This window comes from Rhinoderma darwinii, chromosome 4 (assembly GCF_050947455.1).
Source record: "Rhinoderma darwinii isolate aRhiDar2 chromosome 4, aRhiDar2.hap1, whole genome shotgun sequence".
Taxonomy (NCBI): domain Eukaryota; kingdom Metazoa; phylum Chordata; class Amphibia; order Anura; family Rhinodermatidae; genus Rhinoderma; species Rhinoderma darwinii.
Genome location: NC_134690.1, coordinates 195091352 through 195113294, shown reverse-complemented (window position 1 = coordinate 195113294; position 21943 = coordinate 195091352). Strand labels below are relative to the sequence as shown.

The 21943-nt window shown below is 43.4% G+C and overlaps 1 protein-coding gene across 2 annotated transcripts in view; it reads right to left on the bottom strand.

Moving 5' to 3' along the window:
- The window catches only part of DDX43 (DEAD-box helicase 43), a 246015-nt gene that overhangs the window by 175513 nt on the left and 48559 nt on the right, over window positions 1-21943 (bottom strand). The window lies entirely within an intron of this gene.

Here is a 21943-nt window from a genome sequence, read left to right as displayed (position 1 = left end):
AAAAAAATTGTGATATTCATTTTCACGGCCTAATTCTAATAAATTCTACAAAAGACCCGTGGAGTCTAAATGCTCACTATACCCCTAGAAAAATTCCTTGACGGACGGTTGGTCCCTCCACGGCGTTGCAAACGCGGCATGGCACCGAAAAATAATCTAGCAAACTCCGTGCTCCAAAATCCAAATGGCGCCCCTTCCCTTTAGAGCGCTGCCATGGGTCCAATCAGCAGTTTATTACCACATATGGGGTATTGCCGTAATCCGGAGAAAATGCTTTACAAATGTTGTGTTTCTTTTTTTTCTTTATTCCTTGTAAAAATGTAATGCTTTTTCAGAAAAAAAAAAGGCTATTCTCATTTGCACTGCCTAATTCCACTAAATTCTGCAAAAAACCTGTGGTCAAAATGCTAACTATACACCCCACAAGGAATTTATCTAGGGGTAGTTTCCAAAATGGGGTAACTTTTGGTGTGTTTTCACGGTTTTGGCACCACAAGACCTCTTAATTTCGGCAAAAAAAATAAAATTTTTAAATTTCATCTCTACTTTGCTTTAATTCCTGTGAAACGCCTAAAGGGTTAACACACTTTGTGAATGCGGATTCAAATAACTTGAGGGGTGCAGTTTTCAAAATGGAGTGACTTCTGGGGATTTTCTAATATACAAGGCCCTCAAAGCCACTTCAGAAACGGAGCTGGTCCCTGAAAAAATGACCTTTTGAAATTTTCTTTAAAATAGGAGAAATTGCTGCTAAAGTTCTAAGCCTAGTAACGTCCTAGAAAATTAAAAGGACCTTCAAAAAAACAATGCAAACATAAAGTAGACATATGGGAAATGTTAGCTAGTAATACCACACAAAATAGTTACTAGTTGTTTTACAAGCAGATTCGTTTTAACGAAAAATGCTGTTTTGCTAATTTTTTCAACATTTTGTCGTTTTTCAGAAATACCAAAATTAATCGGCCAAATTTTTTTTTACTAACAAAGTACATGTCACGATAAAACAATCTCAGAATCGCTTGGATAGGTAAAAGCATTCCAAAGTTACCACAAAGTAACACGTCAAATTTGAAGAAAAAAAATCGGATGTGTCCTGAAGGCCAAAAACAGGCTGGGTCCTGAAGGGGTTAATGCCTTATCTTTTGTGGCTAATTTAGCTATAATAAAAACGGGGGTGAAATATGTCATCCGTAAAACATGCAAACTTCATAAAAATGGTTTATGAAAAAAATAAAATAAAAAGAACTCGTCTCTTCCCATAAAATTGACAGGCCATCAATATCTGATCGGGTTGGGTCAGACTCCCGGACTTCCCACCAATCAGCTGTTTTGAAGGGGCAGCAGAACTCGTATGAGCGCGGCTTCCCCTTCATATTTTTACTGCTCAAACTGAATCACCAACACTCTTAGCAGTTCACAGTATTACAGCCTTCTACAAGTCACCTCAATGGGGGGGGGGGGGGGGAGGAGGCTGTAATACAGTTGTAGCGGCTGTTCAGAGTATCAGCGATTCAGTGCAAGTAGTAAAGGAAATGGAGGAAGAGCGCTGCAGTCTCTTCAAAACAGCTGATCCTTTTGGCGCTAAAAGGAGCGGAAACCCGCCATTCTGACACACAGCGCCGATCATCTGGACATACCAGTAACCAGGGAAACGAGTGCCTGACGAAGGTCCTTTGACCGAAACGTTGCACCAAACCCTTGGCATTGATAATAAAAATTTCAAGAAATTGATACTTACGACTCAGTGTGCCGAATACTTTTTCACAATACGATTGGGTTGGGACCCTATTCGTGCACCTACTCTGATCTAGTGCATTCCGAACCAATCTCTGCAAAAATAAAACAGTTATAGCTCTTCGAATGTGACAATGGAAAAATTTAAAAAATGGCTTGGATATTCGGGCCCAGAATGCAAGCAGGGGGAAGGGGTTAAAGTCCCATTGGCTCCCCCATGACGCAATCACAGGGTGCAGATTTTTGGAATGCCAGCCTGTGGGCCTAATTAAGGCCCCTATGTCTGCCATCTTTGCACTCCTAGTAAGTCCTGCAAGAACAGGGGTCTCAAACTCGGCCGGGTAGATGGGCCGCATATTGAAAAAAGGGAAGTTGAAGGGCCGCATTACAAAAAAAATTTGATACCATACAAAAATGTTATTTGTGTTTCAAGAATTTTTATTGGAGATTTACAAGAAAATGTCTAAACTTCCTGGAAATTTGTGAGTTTACACAATCTAGTTTTCCACTTTGTGTCGCTAAACGCAGTCTGGCAGCTCAGTTGGCAGCGTTTGGCAGACAAAAGTACGTCAATATTGGGCTTGATCTCATGCGTGGTAGCCAATAGCAATGTTGCACGAAGATGTTCATCTGTAAGTCTTGACAGTAACGCTGATTTGTTAATCTTCATTGAAAAGAAGAACCGTTCACGTACGTACTGCCAAACATGGTCATGATCCTGGCAGCGGCATTAACAGGTTTTGGAAACTTTTGAGAGACAAACTTGTAGAAATCTGGAACACCAATGTCCATATACTTCTGTTTAAGAACAGTGTCGCACTGCAAGTCCACAATCTCCATCTGCAGATCTTCTGAACCGCAAGAAACGCCTACCACAAGCGGAGTGGCATAGAGTGCAAATTCAGGTTCAAGATCCCGGAACTCATGAAAACGTCGATCAAACTCTTGCAGTAATTGAGAAATGATATCAGAGTAATGTTGTGGTTCAACTCGTATCGACTGCATAGCAGAGAAATGTGCCAAATTGCTAGACTTCAGCTGTTTGGCCCACAAAGACAGCTTACATCTGAATGCCTTGACACGGTCATACATAATCGTAATCTGCTTTGGGCCCTGAAGTTTCAAGTTGAGTGCGTTGAGGTGTTTTGTGACATCTGTTAGAAACGCTAATCAGCTAGAAAAGCTGGGTCAGAAAGTTGGAAAACGTCGTTATCTTTTAGTGCCATAAAAAGCGCCATCTCCGGTCTTAAAGCAAAAAAATCTCTTCAACACGCTTCCCAGACTCAACCATCTGACTGATAGAAACAGGGAGAGAACCTCCAGCTCACCGGTCTGCGCCTCCTGGTAGCGTCAGTCGGATCCCCGCGACGGCCCGCAGTGTAGAATAGCAATGAGGAGAAAGAAATGATCCAGCGCTACGCGACCTGCGTTCTTAATCATGGCAAGTAAGGTGGCTTACTTGCCATGATTAAGAACGCAGATCGCGTTCGAAACGCGTAGGCTCAGGTTCAAATCCTGACTACTTGCATCTTGGGACTGCGTCTCCCTTTCGATTTTACTACTTTTCCAATAAACATGGAACTCTCATCTCCCTTTTAATACCACCACCAGCGCTGGATCATTTCTTTCTCCTCATTGCTCAACCATCTGACCTCGGTATGATCCAGCAAGTCTCCATATTCAGTGTCCATATCGGATAAAAAAAAAAAACCACGACGTTAACTGCCTATAGTTAAGACCTCTTGAACGTATAAAATTAACCGTCTTAACAACAAAGTCCATAACTTTTTTCATTTTTAGACTTTTGCTACACAGCGCTTCCTGATGCAGAATACAGTGTATTGCACTGAAAGGACTCGAAAAAGAAAGCTGGTTTCGTTTTGCTTTCAATAAACCCACAACACCAACATTTTCAGAACACATTGCTGGTGCACCGTCAGTTGCCACGGACACGAGTTTATCCCATGGCAGTCCTGCTGTTAATACAACCTTCGAGTTCTTTAAAAATGTCACGACCGGTTGTTGTGCCTTTCTGAGATTGTTTTCTCGTGACACTTTGGGTTTCATGTTAGTGGTAAAATTTGGACGATATATTCAGTGTTTATTGGTGAAAAATTGCAAAATTTAGAGAAATTTTGGAAAAAAATAGAATTTCAGAATTTAAATGCATCTGCTTGTAAAACAGACGGTTATACCACCCAAAATAGTTACTATTTCACATTTCCCATATGTCTACTTTAGATTGGCATAGTTTTTTGAACATTATTTTATTTTTCTTGGACGTTACAAGGCTTAGAACATAAACAGCAATTTCTCCTTTTTTTAAGAAAATTTCAAAAGCCTCTTTTTTAAGGTACCTGTTCAGTTCTGAAGTGGCTTTGAGGGGCCTATGTATTAGAAACCTCGATAAAAGACCCCATTTTAAAAACTAGACCCCTCAAAGTATTCAAAACAGCATTTAGAAAGTTTTTTTTAACCCTTCAGGCATTTCAAAGGAATTAAAGCATAGTGGAGGTGAAATTTGCAAATTTCATTTTTCTTGCTGAATTTCAATTTTATTCAATTTTTTTGTGTAACACAGAAGGTTTTACCAGAGAAACACTACTAAATATGTATTGTCCAGATTCTGCAGTTTTTAGAAATGTCCCACATGTGGCTCTAGTGCACTCGTGGACTAAAACACAAGCCCCAGAAGCAAAGAAGCACCTAGTACATTTTGAGGCCTCTTTTTTATTAGAATATATTTTAGGCAGAATGCCAGGTTTGAAGAGGTGTTGAGGTGCCAAAACCGTAGGAATCCCCCAATAGTGACGCCATTTTGGAAACTACACCCCTCAAGGAATTCATTTATGGGCGTTGTGACCATTTTGACCCCACAGTTTTTTCACAGTACTTACTTGAATTGGGCTGGGAATTAAAAACAAAAATTATTTTTTCCAATAATAAGAAATTTTCAGCCAAAACTACATATTTTCACAAGAAATAAAATACCCCATTTTGTTGCCCAATTTGTCCAGAGTGCGGCAGTACCCCATTTGTGGTGATAAACTGCTGTTTGGGCCCATGGGAGGGCTCAGAAGGAAAGGACCACCATTTGGCCTACTGGGGATTTTTTGGTGCAAAGTCATGAATGCAGAAGCCCCTGAGGTACCAGTACAGTTGAAACCCCCAAGAAGTGACCCCGTTTTAAAAACTATACCCTTGAGGCATTCATCTAGAGGTGTAGTGAGCATTTTTACCGGAGACATACACCCCATAAACTGTAATGTGGGTTCTCCTGGGTACGGCAATACCCTACATGTGGCTGTAATCAGCTGCCTAGGCACGCAGCAGGGCTCAGAAGGGAAAGACGAGGGGGGATAAGCTGTGCGGAGTACATCAGGGTAAGTAAAACTGGGGTAGATTAAAAATCAAGAGATGTACGATACCTTTTGAAGCACTATTTCATACGGAGCCTTAGTTTTTCGGGACACGTATCACATTGATATATTGTGTCCTTCCTTATCCCCCCCTTATAGCAGACTTTGTACCTCTTTTGACTTTTTCCTTTCTTGCCAGTTTGGGGAACTTCTCCTGGAAAGTGTTGCCCTGGTACGATGCGTGTGGCCTCGCCTCCAGAAGTACTGGTTGCCCCCCCCTTCTTGGTCCCTAAAAATTAGTTTCTTGATAACCACCTCTTGAAATTCCAGGAAAGTTCCCGTCTGGCCTGTACATCAATGTAGCACGTACGCGTTGTACATCAATGTAGCACGTACGCGTTGTACAATGCCATCTGTATGATGTGCCCGGCCAGCTTCTTATACCACACCGCATGGCGCTGTAGGGCTTCAGGACTTGATCTGACAAGTCCACCCCTCCCATGTACCTATTGTAGTCCAGGATGAAGTCTTGTTTGGGGGGGGGGGGGGGGGGTCTCTGTACTGGTACATGGGTACTGGTGTGACATCTCTCTTGTCCTTGTACTTGACACACAATATGTTGCTGCTAGAATGTGCCCTGCTCTCACCCCTTCTGAGTGTTTGCCCTGCCGAGTCTTAGGGAGGCCTCTCAGATTTCTTCTAGCAGTGCCGCATGCCGCAGGACTGGAAGTGAGGCAGTTGAAGAGTGGGACGCTGGTATAAAAATTATCCAGGTAGAGGTGGTAACCCTGGTCCAGCAGTGGGTGCACCAAATCCCACACAATTTTTGCATTAACTCCCAGTAAGGGGGGGGGGGGGCATTCTGGGGGCTGAGCACTGGTGTCCTTCCCTTCATATATCCTAAATTTGTAGGTATACCCTGATGCTCTCTCACACAGCTTATAGATCTTTACGCCATACTTTGCCCTCTTAGCCGGCAGGTACTGGCGGAATTGAACCCTCCCTATAAAATGTACCATGGACTCATCAATTGACATACACTTCTCGGGGGTGTGTGCTTGGGAAAACCGGGCACTGAAACGGTCTAATAGGGGTCTCCATTTATACAAAACGGTCAAAACTGGGGTCATCTCGGTGTGGGCACGGCTTATTATCAGTATAATGTAAGAAGCGAAGTATTGCCTAATTTATTTATTTTTTTAGGTTCCAGTTCAGTTCTGAAGTTGCTTTGAGGGGCCCATATATTAGAAACCCCTATGAAACACCCCATTTTAGAAACTAGACCCCTCAAAGTATTCACAACAGCATTTAGAAAGTTTATGAACCCTTTAGGTGTTTCATGGGAATTTAGAGCAAAGTAGAGGTGAAATAGACTTTTTTGTCAGAAAATCCTTTTTAGACCACTTTTTTTTTATAACACAAAAGGTTTTACCAGAGAAACGCAACTCAATATTTATTGCCCAGATTCTGCAGTTTTGAGAAATATCCCACATGTGGCCCTAGTGCGGTAATGGACTGAAGCACCGGTCCTGAAGCAAAGGAGCACCTAGTGGATTTTGAGCCCTCCTTTTTATTAGGCACCATGTCCGGTTTGAAGAGGTCTTGTGGTGCCAAAACAGTGGAAACCCCCTCAAAAGTGACAGCATTTTGGAAACTAGACCCCTTGAGGAATCCAATGTAGTTTTCTTGGGGTGCATGCGGCTTTTTGATCAGTTTTTATTCTATTTTTAGGTGGCGTGGTGACTAAAAAACAGCAATTCTACTATTCTTTTTTATTCTATTTTTTTTACAGCGTTCACCATGCGCTATAAATGACATTCACTTTGTTCTGGGGGGCGATAGGATTACGGCGATACAAGATGTTTATAGTTTTTTTTAATGTTTTATGGCGTTTGCACAATAAAATACGTTTTGTAAAAAATCATTTACTTTTTGTGTTACCTTATTCTAAGAGCCAGAACTTTTTTATTTTTCCATCAATAAAGTCGTGCGAGGACTTGTTTTTTGCGTAACGAACTGTAGTTTCCATCAATACCATTTTTAGGTACATGCGACTTTTTGATCTCTTCTTATTCCATTTTTTGCGAGGTGAAGTGACCAAAGAATTGTGATTCTGGTACGGTTTATTATTATTTTCTTTTATGGCGTTCACCGCGCGGGATAAATAACAAAATAATTTTGAAGTTCAGGCCGTTACGGATGCGGTGATACCAATTATGTATAGTTTGTTTATATATTTTTATTAATAAGGGAAAAAGGGGGATTTTTACTTTTACTTTTAAAGTTTTTATTTTCTTATTTTTACACATCTTTTTTTACTTTTTTACTTTAGTGGGCTAGGGGACTTGAGGGCAGGAGGTCCTGATCGCTAATCTATTACACTGCATGCCATTGTTTGGTGTCCGGTTGCCATAGTCACCATCGTCGGCCGCTATCGTGTAGCAGGCCGGCGATGCCAGCTTAACCCCTAAAAAGCCGTGATCACTATTGAACACGGCTTTTCAGGGGTTAATCAGCGGGGACACAGCGATCGGTCCCCGCTGTAGGAGCTGTGACAGCTGCTGTACGAGACCGCAGCTGTCACAGCTCCTGTATGTGTCGGGAGGACGGCCGAAATGGCCGTTACTCCCGTGACGTACTATTCCGTCATGGAGCGCGAACAGGGCGGTTTCCATGACGGAATAGTACGTCACTGAGCGTTAAGGAGTTAATGAATTGGCCTTCAGTGAATGGTCTTGAAGATTTTGCTATCATGTTACCAAGGACAAAACTCGCTTTTACTGAAGATTCGCTTGACTTAATACTTGAGAAAAAGGTTCGCTGTTTTTTAAGCGATGCTTTCAGTTGATGAACCTTTATCACGTATTTTGCCAGACAGTGCATTACACTGTTCTCCATGCTGCGTCATGTAATGTCGACGCACATTGTAGTCCTTAAGCACCGCGACAAACTGGAAACAAATCAGGCACTGGGCTCTGTCTTTTACCTCTGTGACAAAATATAAGTTTTCCCACTTGTACTGGAATATTCGTTTCTCATCAGCAATCTTGCGATTTTTCGATGACGACGCCATTAATGACTGTAAAGGGGTTCTCTGGGAATTGAAAAATATGTCCGTTAGCAACCCTGTACTGCCCCCATAGAAATATATCATAGTTTGCTGCCACATGGAATTATAGTGCCCTCATAGGCATACATTGTATGTCTATGAGGGCACTGCAGAGCACTGTCATCCACATCCACCCCTGCAGAGCACTGTTACCTATATCTACTAACTGCAGAGCTCTATAACCTACATCCACTTCTGCAGGGCACTATTACCTACACATCCACCGCTGTACAGCCACTGCTGCATACACAGTCTGCTGCCGCCCCCCCCCCCCTCAGTAAAAATATACTGTCCGATCCCCCAATTAAAAAGTGCCCTCTGTAGATAGTGCCACACTGCCCTCTGTAGATGCTGCCAGTGCCCTCTGTAGCTGCTGCCACAGTGCCCTCTGTATAGTCCCACACTGCCCTATTTAATGCCACACTGCCCTCTGTAATGCTACACTGCCCTCTGTATAGAGCCACAGTGCCCTCTGTAGTGCCACAGTGCCCTCTGTATAGTGCCACACTGCCCTCTGTAGATAGTGCCACAAACCACTGCAGATCACCCCCCCCCCCCCCTATAGATCGTACCACACAGGGGTGGAATCCCAAGCCAGAGCATGCCGATGCACTGGCCTGGGATTCCTTTGCTCTAGAATGGGCCCAACACACCACACGCTGCTGACAGCGCCACATGCCCCTTCCATGTAGGTAGCTCCATTGTGACTCCCTCCTCGACCGGGGTGTGTAGTGCTGTCAAAAGTGGTGTGTGTGGGGCGCTACTAAAGGGGGTTTTCACTTCATGGGACTGTCCTTCCACTGCTCACCAATGTGTCCGGGACTCGGGACTGACGTAATGGAGCGCTCACCAATGCAGTCGCAGGAGGACTGACGTCATGAAGGAGCGCTCCTTCCGACCGCTCTATCCTCTCCCCGCGGGCTCAGCATTCGCCGGAGGACTGACGTCCTGAAGGAACGTTCCCACAACTCCCTGCGTGTAGCAGATGACAGCCTCAGGGGCCGCATGCGGCCCGTGTGCTTGAGACCCCTGTGCTAGAAGCAGGTCTTCGAATGAGCTGGTCAGAATCACGACACACTGCACAATACTACTGAAATACTAATGTATTGCAGTTATATATGGATATAGGATATGCCATCAATATTAAAATCGGTGGCGGTCAGACTGTGCGCAACCCTGCCAATCAGCGGTTTTAAAATCAGTTGCAGAACTGGTACGAGCAGCACAGCATCTTCATTATGGACATGTACAAGCAGAAACAAAAATGAAAACCATGTAGTTATTCAGCAGCTGTGCAAGTTGTCCCTTCGAAGCAAGAACAAAAATGAAATGTAAACAATTGAGGGACCCCAGCGCTCAGATGATTGTCGTGGCCCCTTCAAACTGCTGGATGGCAAGAGTGCTGAGAGTCAGACACCCACTGATCCAACATGGATGACCTACCCATCAATTTGAAACATCGCTGCATTTTCCCATCCTCACTCCACTAGGAAGCTTCAGCCTGCCAAAGCCCACTGCATTGGCACAGAATGGCCTTTCTTGCAGGCACAGAGCGTCGTCTTTCCATTTGACTGCATGGTGCGAACGTGAATTTCTTCTTGGGCTTCAGCGTGCTCTTCGGACTGGAGTCATCACCGCCTGTTGCCATGGTCATTTGACCACTGTATATCAACACAAGAGGGTTATTAGTCCTGTACTTTCCAATACGGTCAAGAAGAAAGCAAAGACAAGGCCAAGAAGCTTAACTGCTTATTTCCAAGGAGTTTCACAAAACAGTTTTAGCTGACAGCATGCCATGCGTGTGGCACATAGGTCTCTCCATGATGAACGAACCATGGGGTGAAACATAACTTCAACTTGCTCTTCTGCCATGTCCGCTGAAAACAGAGGTGGTAAGCATCCATCTACAGCAACTCCTTTAGCTTCTCCTTCTAGCAAGTGTCAAACCAATATAAAGAATGCTCCTCCTCCTCATATAGGAACATTGGCTCACGACGCACCTGACCAAGCGCAATGCACTGTAGAGGATTTAACCTTTAGCTGCTCCCGTAAAGATGAATGCTGTCAGAAGTATGTTGTTTCTACTGCAGAACAACATATCCCTGCGGCTCTCCACACTGGCACGTAAGTTACAAACAAACTGACGGTATTGGCGTAAGAACCGACCACTTGAGCGGTATGTGCATCTACCAATTCGTTAAGAGCAGTAGAGAATTCTGTTTTCCGTTCAACAGCCAAAGTCTATAACTGCTGAAGAATGCTCCAGATGAATTACCAAAATTCAAAAAGGGTGTCCCAAAAGAAGTCTGTCTCCAGCCAACTATCTTATACTCCTGTTCAAAACCTTTTTATTAACCCCTTCCCGATATTTGCCGTATGGGTACGCCATGGAAAGCCATGACTTCCCGCTAATTGCAGTATCCATACACCAAATGTTTGGCACCGGCTCAGAAGCGGAGCCAGTGCCATCAGCGCCAGATCTCAGCGGTATCGTACAGCTGACATCCGGCTGTAATGGCGGGGACAGAAATTAGCTTCGATCCCCGCCATTAACCCCTTAAATGCAGTGCTCAAACGCGATAGTTGCACTTAAGGTGTTTGCAGCTCATCGGAACCCCAGGAATGAAATCGCCGGGGGTCCAGTGGCTGCAAAGGTAACCGGCGGCCTAATACTGGCCTGCCAGTCTGCCTACCACAGAAGCCGGTCAAGAATAGCCCGGCGGCGGAGCCGGATTGGCTTCCGTAGCCGCCGGCAAGATGGCGCCGGCTCAGAAGCTGATCCGGCGTCATCAGCGGTGGAAGTCAGCTGTATGTTCACAGCGGACATCCACCTGTAATGGCAGGAATCGGAGCTAGCTGGTACATTTTAAAGGGAGGCTTCAATTCTGCCAGTACCTGCCGAGTAAGAGGGCAAGGTATGGCGTGAAGATGTATAAGCTGTGCGAGAGTGCATCACGGTATACCTACAAATTTTGGATCTATTAAGGGAAGGACAGCAGTATTCAGCCCCCAGAATGCCCCCGCCCCCCCCCCCCCCCTTACTGGGAGTTCTGCAAAAATTGTGTGGATTTTGGTGCACCCACTGCTGGACCATGGTTACCACCCCTACCTGGATAATTTTTATACTAGCGTCCCACTCTTCAACTGCCTCGCTTCCAGAAGTCCTGCGGCACGTGGCACTGCTAGAAGAAATCTGAGAGGCCTCGCTAAGACTCTACTTGGGCAAACACTCAGAAGGGGTGAGAACAGGGCACAATCCAGCAGCAACATATTGTGTGTCAAGTACAAGACGAGAGATGTCCTTGTATTGACAATACATGGCCACACCAGTACCCATGTACCTGTACGAGGTACCAGTACAGACACCCCCAAACCAGACTGCATCCTGGACTACAATAGGTAAATGGGAGGGGTGGACTTGTCAGATCAAGTCCTGAAGCCCTACAGCGCCATGCGGTGTGGTATAAGAAGCTGGCCGGGCACATCATACAGATGGCATTTTACAATGCATACGTGCTACGTCGATGTGCAGGCCAGAGGGAACTTTCCTGGAATTTCAAGAGGTGATTATCAAGAACCTAATTTTTAGGGACCAGGGGGGGCACCCAGTACTTCTGGAAGCGAGGCCACACGCATCGTACCAGGGCAACACTTCCAGGAGAATTTCCCCAAACTGGCAAGAAGGGAAAAAGTCAAAAGAGGTGCAAAGTCTGTTATAAGAGGGGGATAAGGGAGGACACAATATATCAATGCGACACGTGTCCCGAAAAACCAGGGCTCTGTATGAAAGAGTGTTTTCAAATTTATCATACTTTGATTTTCAATTTACCCCAGTTTTACTCACCCTGATGCACTCCACACAGCTTATCCCTCTCATCTTTCCCTTCTGAGCCCTGCTGTGTGCCCAGGCAGCTGATAACAGCCACATGTAGGGTATTGCTTGCCGTACCTGTGGGAACCCACATTACAGTTTATGGGGTGTATGTCTCCGGTCAAAATGATCACTACACCTCTAGATGAATGCCTTAAGGGGTGTCTTTTTTAAAATGGGGTCACTTCTCGGGGGGTTTCAACTGTACTGGTACCTCAGGGGCTTTTGCATACATGACTTTGAACCAGGAAATCCCCAGTAGGCCAAATGGTGGTCCTTTCCTTCTGAGCCTTCCCATGGGCCCAAACTGCAGTTTTCACCACAAATGGGGTATTGCCGCACTCAGGACAAATTGGGCAACAAAATGGGGTATTTTGTTCCCTTGTGAAAATAAGAAATTGAGCCAAAACTACATCTTAGAGGCTCTGTCAACAGATTATGTAGGAGATAGGGCACTGTAATGTAGATAAGTGGTTTTTATTTTGAAAAACAATCATTTTTGTGGAAGTTATGAGCAATTTTAGATTTATGCGAATTAGTTTCTTAACCCCTTAGTGACCAGCCCATTTTAGGCCCTAATGACCAAGCTTTTTTATTCGTTTTTCTATAGTCACATTCAAAGAGCTATAACTTTTTTTATTTTTTCGTCTACATAGCTGTATGAGGACTTGCTTTTTGCGGAATTAGTTGTACTTTTTAATAGCACCATTTTTGGGTACATATAATTTTTTTATTAACTTTTTTAGGGGGGGGGGGCAATTATAAAAAAAAAAACAAAAAACTGACAATTCACCATTGTTCTATGCGTTTTTAAATTGACGCCGTTCACTGTTGCAATTGCAAGTTCGCAATTGTTTTTTGCGTTTTTTTTTTTACGGTGTTCACCTTGCGGTTTAAATTACATATTAACTTTATTAATTGCGTCTTTACGGTCGCTGCGATACCATATGTGTGTACTTTTATTTATTTTTTACACTTTTACTAAATAAAATCATTTATGGAAAAAAAATAGATACGGGACTTGACTGTGCGATCTTCAGATCGCTGCTATAGTGCTCTGGTATACTTCGTATACCAGAGCATTATTGCCGGTCAGTGTAAATCTGACAATTAAGACGTGCCTCCCGCGCGTCCTAATAGGCATATGTCCAGGGGGCTTTCATCAAGCCCACGGGCTGCCATGACATCCCATCGGAGACCCGCGATTGCATTTGCGGGCCGCCGATGGGTGGCAGAGGGTGCTCACTCCCTCTGTAAAAAAGTAAAATGCCGCGGTCGCTATTGACGGCATTTAACAGGTTAAACGGTCGCGATCCGGGTGTTGGAGCAGGAGCCCAGCTGTCATCAGACAGCAGAGCCCCAGCCTGCACGGGAGACCGGTGCAGGACTTAGGCTAGGCTGACGCCTTTTCACGTTAGCCTAGCCTAAGGCCCCTTAGTGACCAACGTGAAAAGGCGTATCGGTGGTCACTAAGGGGTTAATAGACAACTGGGCGTGGTTTAGCTTTTGACCAAGTGCGCGTTGTACAGAGTGTATGACACTGACCAATCAGCATCATACACTTCTCATTGTTCCAGCCAAGCTTCCTACACTGCACAATCACGCTGGGCTGGAACAATGAGAAGTGTATGATGCTGATTGGTCAGTGTCACAAACTTCTCTTCACAACGCGCACTTGGTCAAAAGCTAAACCACGCCCAGTGTTTCCTGATGGGAAAACCCCTTTAATAGCCCATTTAAAAACAGAGCTTATTAGGAGAAGTAGCCAGGAAAATGCAATGTGATGTGTTAATGGTATAGTAAAACACACTTTCAAACTATAGCCCCCCACATGTACCAATAAAGCTTTCCCTCATTTACCACAGCTAAGAAAAAACATGATGTAAAAGATTCAGTGGTCTTTACAATTAAGTCAGTTATACAGGACCAATTGGACGATCACCATATATTGGCATGCGATCTTAACGTCATACATTTGTTAATGCGAATTTCCCCAATTCCAGACGGACATATTTTCTTTAGAACAATGTCATAAGTTAATGAGGTTAAACAAGGGTGTCTAGTTCTTGCTGGTGACTTAAATATAAGGGCTAGAGAACGACTTTCATAGCAAAGTCTGACGAGGGGCTGTTTGATGTGCGCCAATGCCAGCATGGCACAGAGCATGACTACACCCCCTTTTCCTCTCCTCACCAGTTTTATTAACACATTAACGATTTCCTTACTGACAAAAACACTCCTATTACTGCTAAAGTCCTCTGTAGTTATCACATGGTCAGATCACGCAACAGTTTGTCTAACATAGAATGAACGCTTTAGTTCTCCACGCCCGTCTCCATGGAAACCTAATTATTTTATCTGGTCTCTTCCTGATTATAGTGATTGGATTTTGCCCAATTTGACCTCATACTTTAAGATTAATTCTCCTTCTGTATTTAAACCAAATACTCTCTAGAATGTACACAGGGCTTTCGAGAGGTATTCTAATAGAAGCTTGCGCCCAGGCAAAACATGCCATAGAAAGATGTGACAAATTATTTTGAGCTTCTAGATTATTTTTTTTTAGCAAATTGCGTCTTTCACTGCATTTTTTTACGGTCGTTTTTGGCGCCAATAAAAAAAAACCTGCTCCAAAAACAGCTCAAGAAGCGACATGCAGGTTTTTTTTCCGCAGGCGTCTATTTACAGGGTTTTTTTTTTTTTTTTTTGTTTTTTTTTTTTTTAAATCGGCCGCGTAAGAAAAACGGCCCATCAGAACAGAACACCGTATCTCTCATTAAAATCAATGGGCAGACGTTTGGAGGCGTTCTGTTTCCGATTTTTCGGCCCAAAAATAGGCTGTGTTTAGATACCATACCATTAGTCTATTTTGGCATCCAAATTTGATCTAATGCTCAGAAAGCATCAAGTAAATTTGTAGACACATGATAATAGAGCAAGTGCTCAGCTTGCCATAAAGCCCAGGCAAGTGAAACAAATCTAAAATAGACCATCTGACGGAGAAAGGTAGACAGGAGATTGTGGACCCTAGAACACATTGCTGACAATATCAGATCTTATTTTAAGTCACTTAAAAATGTATCTCTCTATCGATGATAAATTTTATTGTGTGTTCATATTTCTACCGTGATTTGACATTGGCCATCCTCATTGATGATCCAGCTGAAACTCTTCAAGGCATCCAGATAATCCTGAGGCTAAAACGATTGTCCACTCTGGGGAGATGCCTTTACAAAGTGGTCACCCATGTAAGGGATAAAAGCAAATCCCCTGGGGCAGCAAAGCGCTAATAGTTGCCAGGAGCTTGGTGAAGAGCAAGCATAGTGGCTCCTGACTTAGTTAGGACCCAGAATTAGCCATGTATTCATGGAACACAGATCGTGTTTGAAACGCGTAGGCTCTCTTACTTTTGCCATTTAGACCACCTTGCAGTGCGTTCCTTCTCCTATGTTCGTCATTTGATGTCTATCTTTCAATAAAGCAGGAAATGTAGTTTCTTTTACTACTACACTTTGCTGGATCTGGTGAAAGACAGGACGTTTAAAGAACAGACATCAAAGCGGAGAAAACGCTGGTGAGCTCTTGCGATAGGAATGGCCAAGAAAAGAACTGACAGACTCGTCCTTAGGAATCATGAAAAGGATGGAAAAGTCATTGTTGACATTCCTAAATATGGAATGGGGACAATCTCTTGAAGGGTAGGAGGAGCCTAGAAAAAAAAAAAAAGTGGGCAGGATTTTTACAAGGACTGGACATGTGGAGCAGCCCGGGATGGGTAGTGAGCCGATGTGCCCTCTCCAAGGCAAACAAAGGTTTCAGGATCTCTTTCCTAAAAGTAGTAAACATCCAGGATACAAAGTATTCAGTAGGAGTGGTAGGACTAGTGTCCTCCACCTTTTCAGGTACCTCCTACAAATCATCTTAGTTTGGCTACGATAGTTTCCAGTTCTCTGATGCGCCTACAAATCACTTTGAAGGGGAGGTAGTGCCTCCTCCAGATTGCCCATCCTATCCTCCAGAGCGGTTGTCCTATCAGTTTTTGTTTTTTTCTAAGATCATGGCAGACAAGGGCTATGTCCTCCTTTATGCCCCTACTTGCACATTAACAGAGGCCAAAAACTTATTGCACAGACCTATAGCCTTCATGATATCTTTCAGAGTTGGCTCCTCTGGCTCAATATCCTGCATCTTCGTATCAGGCATGTCCTCAAATTCTGTCAGGAATAAGTATTATGGACACTAGTATTGAGCAGCCCAGGCCTCTCCAGCCCTCCACATGGTCCATGGGAAAGGTCTCTTAACCCCTTCAGGACCCAACCTGTTTTGGCATTCAGGACCCAGCCAATTTTTTCAAATCTGACGTGTTACTTTATGTGGTAATAACGTTGGAATGCTTTTATCTATCCAAGCGATTCTGAGATTGTTTTCTCGTGCCATGTTGTACTTTATGTTAGTCAAAAAATTGTGTCGATAATTTTGGTATCGATTTCTGAAAAACACCACAATTTAGAAAAAAAATTGCAAAAATTTGCATTTTTCTACAGTTAAACGTATATCTGCTTGTAAAACAGATAGTAATACCACACAAAATAGTTAATAGTTAACATTTCCCATGTCTACTTTGTTTGCATCGTTTTTTGAACGTCCTTTTATTTTTCTAGGACGTTACAGGGCTTAGAGCAATTTCTCATATTTTAAAGAAAATTTCAAAAGGCTATTTTTTCAGGGACCAGTTCAGTTCTGAGGTGGATTTGAGGGCCTTATATATTAGAAAATCCCCAGAAGTCACCCCATTTTGAAAACTGAACCCCTCAAGGTATTCGAATCAGCATTCACAAAGTGTTTTAACCCTTTAGGCGTTTCACAGGAATTAAAGCAAAGTAGAGGTGAAATGTACAAATTTTTTTTTTTTGCCGAAATTCATTTCTAATACATTCTTTTTTGTAACACAGAAGGTTTTACCAGAGAAATGCAACTCAATATTTATTGCCCAGATTCTGCAGTTTTTAGAAATATCCCACATGTGGCCCTAGTATGATAATGTAATTCACTGAAGTGATGAATGAGAAAAACGTATCAAATTTTATTTCAGAACTCTCTAAAAACAGGGGTACAATCACCACTGTGAAAACTCCCATTTCCAAACATGTACATGCAAAAACATCAGGGCAGAGCAGAATGTTTAAAATTCCAGGCGATTGAACTGGTGCGTCCTCCAAAACGGGGAGGGGACTGGGACAATCTCATTCTGCGTAAAGAGGCCCAGTGGATCTATAGGCTGGCTTGTGTACAGCCTGAAGGTCTTAATGAGCAAACTATACCTGTTTTATTTAAATAGATATCCCAATGTTACAACCTACGGTTGTCAAAATATATGTGTAGCTGTCATTCCTGGATATCAGACAATAAATGGTATACTGCAAGTAACTGTATAACAGGTATAGTTGTTCCTTTCCAAATAAATGATTCAGATCCTAAAGTGTGGCAAATATGAATATCGCTTATTTATCCATGCAAAGTGTATTTACAGAGAAGGTGCATTATCTACGGCAGCTAAGTTGCGGTTTTGAGCTGATCCGCAAATTTTACCCTAATGTTATTATCAGACTCTATCCCTGATGAGTATGGGTTTTTGTGCAGTAAGGAGAAGCGCTTTCAGCCTCCCACTGCGCCTGCAGTTGATGTTGTCGATGTTACTTCCGGGTACGTCAGTTGACGGCCGGGAGTGAGGTGGGCCATTGTGATTGGCTGTTTCGAAGTGCACTGCCGTAGCCCGGGGGGAGGAGTATTAGCGATATCAACTCTGGGTCCCGAGTGAAGCGTGCCGCTGACATCCATGCGCGCACGCTTCCGTGTTGTATAGCAGAATATCTGCTAATGTTTGAATATCGCTGGCACCTTAGCCAGAATGACCAAGTTACAGACCCCTGATGAAATATATGTATAGAAACGCGTAGGGTCAGGTTAGTGAGGTATCATAGCGTAGGTCACAGTGGCATTGTTGTTCACCCTAGCACCAGGTGATTTAGGAGCGGTAACTGCAGGCTCTGGTGTGTTTTAGGGTCTAATCCACTGTTACACCAATGTTAAACCGCTGATCCCATATTTTTATCTTTCAAGTATACCCAGTTAGAGAGGGTTCACAAATGAACCAGTAATTGGATTATGTGTTTAATACGTTTTTAATGCACACGGTGGGGCTTTTTCACAGTGGTGACTGTACCCCTGTTTTTAGAGAGAGTTATGAAATAAAATTGATACGTTTTACTCATTCATCACTTCAGTGAATTACAATTTCCTATACCTTGTGGGAGCACAAGTGAATATATCGTAGAATACAGTATATTACCTAGTGTGATAATGGACTGAAGCACTGGCCTCAGAAGCAAAGGAGCACCCAGTGGATTTGGGGCCTCCTTTTTTTTAGAATATATTTTAGGCACCTCGTCAGGTTTGAAGAGGTCTTGTGGTGCCAAAACAGTGGAAACACCCCAAAAGTTACCCCATTTTGGAAACTACACCCCTCAAGGAATCTAGGTGTATAGTTAGCATTTTGACCGCACAGGTTTTTCGCTAAATTTATCAGAATTAGGCCTCATTTACACGAGCGTGTGCGCTTTGCGCACGCAAAAAAAGCAGCGTTTTGCGTGCGCAAAAGGCACTTGACAGCTCTGTTTGTCATCAGTGTATGATGTGCGGCTGCGTGATTTTCGCGCAGCCGCCATCATAGAGATGAGGCTAGGCGACGTCAGGAAATAGTCACTGTCCAGGGTGCTGAAAGAGTTAACTGATCGGCAGTAACTCTTTCAGAACCATCGACCGTGAATTCCGATCACAATATACAGCAACCTGTGAATGAAAAAATAAAATAAAAAAGACGTTCATACTTAAAGAACTTCCTGCTTCCTCCAGTCCGGTCTCCAGGCTGTTGTCTTGGTGACGCGTCCCTCTTGACATCCGGCTCCACCTCCCTGGATGACACGGCAGTCCATGTGACCGCTGCAGCCTGTGATTGGCTGCAGCTGTCACTTGGACTGAATTGTCATCCCGGGAGGTCAGACTGGAGGAAGAAGCAGGGAGTTCTCGGTAAGTAGGAACTTCTTTTTTTTTTTACACGTTCATGTATATTGTGATCGGAAGTCACTGTCCAGGGTGCTGAACCAGTTTAACTCTTTCAGCACCCTGGACAGTGATCTCCTGATGTTGCGTACAAAACGAGTTCGGCCGGACCCGGTTAAGTTCGGTTCGGTTGTCCGGAATCGCTCATCTCGAAGACACTTCGTTTGGATGTTTGTAAACAGAAAAGCATGTGGTGCTTTTCTGTTTACATTCAGAGTTTGACAGCTCTTGCGCAAATCACTTCCGTGCAACCTGCGTGGTTTTCACGCACCCATTGACTTCAATGGGTGCGTGACGCGCGGAAAAACACAGAAATGTAGAACATATCGTGAGTTTTTTTCAGCGCGCTCACGCTGAGCAAAACTCACGGACTGTCTGCATGCCCCCATAGACTTGTATAGGTCCGTGCAACCCGCGTGAAAAGCACGCGCGTCGCACGGACGTATATCACGTTCGTGTAAATGAGGCCTTAGTCTGTAAAAATGAAAATCTACTTTTTTCTGAAAAAACATAGAAATTTTTAATATTTACAAGAGATAAGAAAATGCACCCGAACATATGTGAAGCAATGTCTCCCGATTACGGCAATATCCCATATGTGGTAATAAACTGCTGATTGGACCCACAGCAAGGCTCAGAAGGGAAGGAGCACCATTTGGATTTTGGAGCACGGATTTTGCTGGATTGGTTTTCGGTTCCATGTCGCGTTTGCAACACCCGGGAGGGACCAAAACAGGGGAAACCCTCCAAAAGTGACCCCATTTTGGAAACTACACCTATCAAGGAATTTATCTAGGGGTATAGTTAGCATTTTGACCACACAGGGTTTTTGCAGAATTTAGTGGAATTAGGCTGTGAAAATCAACTTTTTGTGTGAAAAAGCATAGAAATGTTACATTTTTACAAGGAATAAAGGAAAAAAGAACCACAACATTTGTAAAGCATTTTCTCCTGATTACGGCAATATCCCATATGTGGTAATAAACTGCTGATTGGACCCATGGCAGCGCTCAGAAGGGAAGTAGCGCCATTTGGATTTTGGAGCACGGATTTTGCGGGATTGTTTTTCGGTGCCGCCTTTGCAACGCCCTGGAGGGACCAAAACAGTGGAAGCCCCCCAAGTTACCCCATTTTGGAAACACCCCTCAAGGAATTTTTCTAGGGGTATAGTGAGCATTTAGACTCCACGGGTCTTTTGCAGAATTTATTAGAATAAGGCGGAGAAAATTAATATCACAATTTTTTTCCACTAAAATGTTGAATTTTCTCATTTTCACAAGGGATAAAGGAGAAATAAACAACCAATTTTTGTAAAGCAATTTCTCCCGGATACGGAAATACACCACATGTGGTCATACATTTTTTTCATTAGAAATGAATTAACCCTTTCAGGACCGATCCATTTTTTTGCTTTCTTATTTTCGTTTTTCACTACCCGCCTTCCAAGAGCCATAACTTTTTTCTTTTTCCGTCAGTAGAATGGTGTGAGGGCTTATTTCTTGCGGGAGGAATGTAGTTTCTATGGATACCATTTAAAGTGCCATAAAAAGTACTGGGAAACTGAAAAAAAAATAGGAAAATATAGTAATATAGGAAAAAAAATCTGATTCCATTTTTTGGGGTTTTCGTTTTTACAGCTTTCGCCGTGCAGTAAAAACGAAAACTACAGCAATTTTGGCAGTTTAAATTATTTAAGTTTTTTACGGTGTTCACCGTGCGTGTTAAATAATGGTATATTGTAATAGTTCGGCCTTTTACGGACGTAGCGATATCAACTCTGTTTATTTTTTTACATTACTTTAGGGGAAAAAAAAATTCCCATTTTTCTTCAAACTTTTTTCTCTCTCACTACTAACAACTTTAATTCTTCTACACATTTTATTAGTCCCCTTAGGGGACTTGTACCAGCGATCATTGGATCCGTGGGTACAATATGCTGCAATAATGTATTGCAGTGTATTGTTATAGACTCCTGTAACAGCGCGATCGCTGTACCTGTCAGTTAGTCCCGGGTGTCAGCTGTAATACACAGCCGACGCCCGCAGCGTATAGAGCGGGCTCAGCACGTGAGCCGGCTCCATACATCACCCCCGCACCATGACGTGCTATTAAGTCATAGTGCTCAAAGGGGTTAATGCACAGCGGATGGTGTGAATATTGCAATTTTCCACTGATATGCCATTTTAGTGCATAATATGTCGTGCCCAGTTTGTGCCCCTGAAGACAAATACCTCATAAAGCGTTAAACGGGTTCTCCCGGGTATGGCGATGCCATATATGTGGGCACAAACTGCTGTTTGGGCACGCTGCAGGGCTCAGAAAAGAGGAACGCCATTTTGCTTTTGGAGCGCAGATTTTGCTTGGTAGTTTTTCTGTTTGGGGTTTTGCTGGTATTTCAGTTTATAATGTGGGGGCATATGTGAGCTGTGCGGAGAACATCAGGGCATAATAAGAGGGTATAATAATGCGGTAAATAAATAATTCATAGATGTGTGGCCGGTGTCGCACTGATAAATGGTGTCGGATCTTATACACTTTTTAGAAAACACTGCACATTTTGCATCGCCATATTCTGAAAGCCAGAACGTCTTTATTTTTTCACCACCGGAGCTGCGTGAGGGCTTATTATTTTCTGTGTCACCGTATTCTGAGAGCCATAACTTTTTTATTTTTCAGTCAAAAAGCTGTGTAAGGGCTTGTTTCTTGCGGGACGGGTTGTAGTTTATCGGTATTATTTTCAGGTACATACGA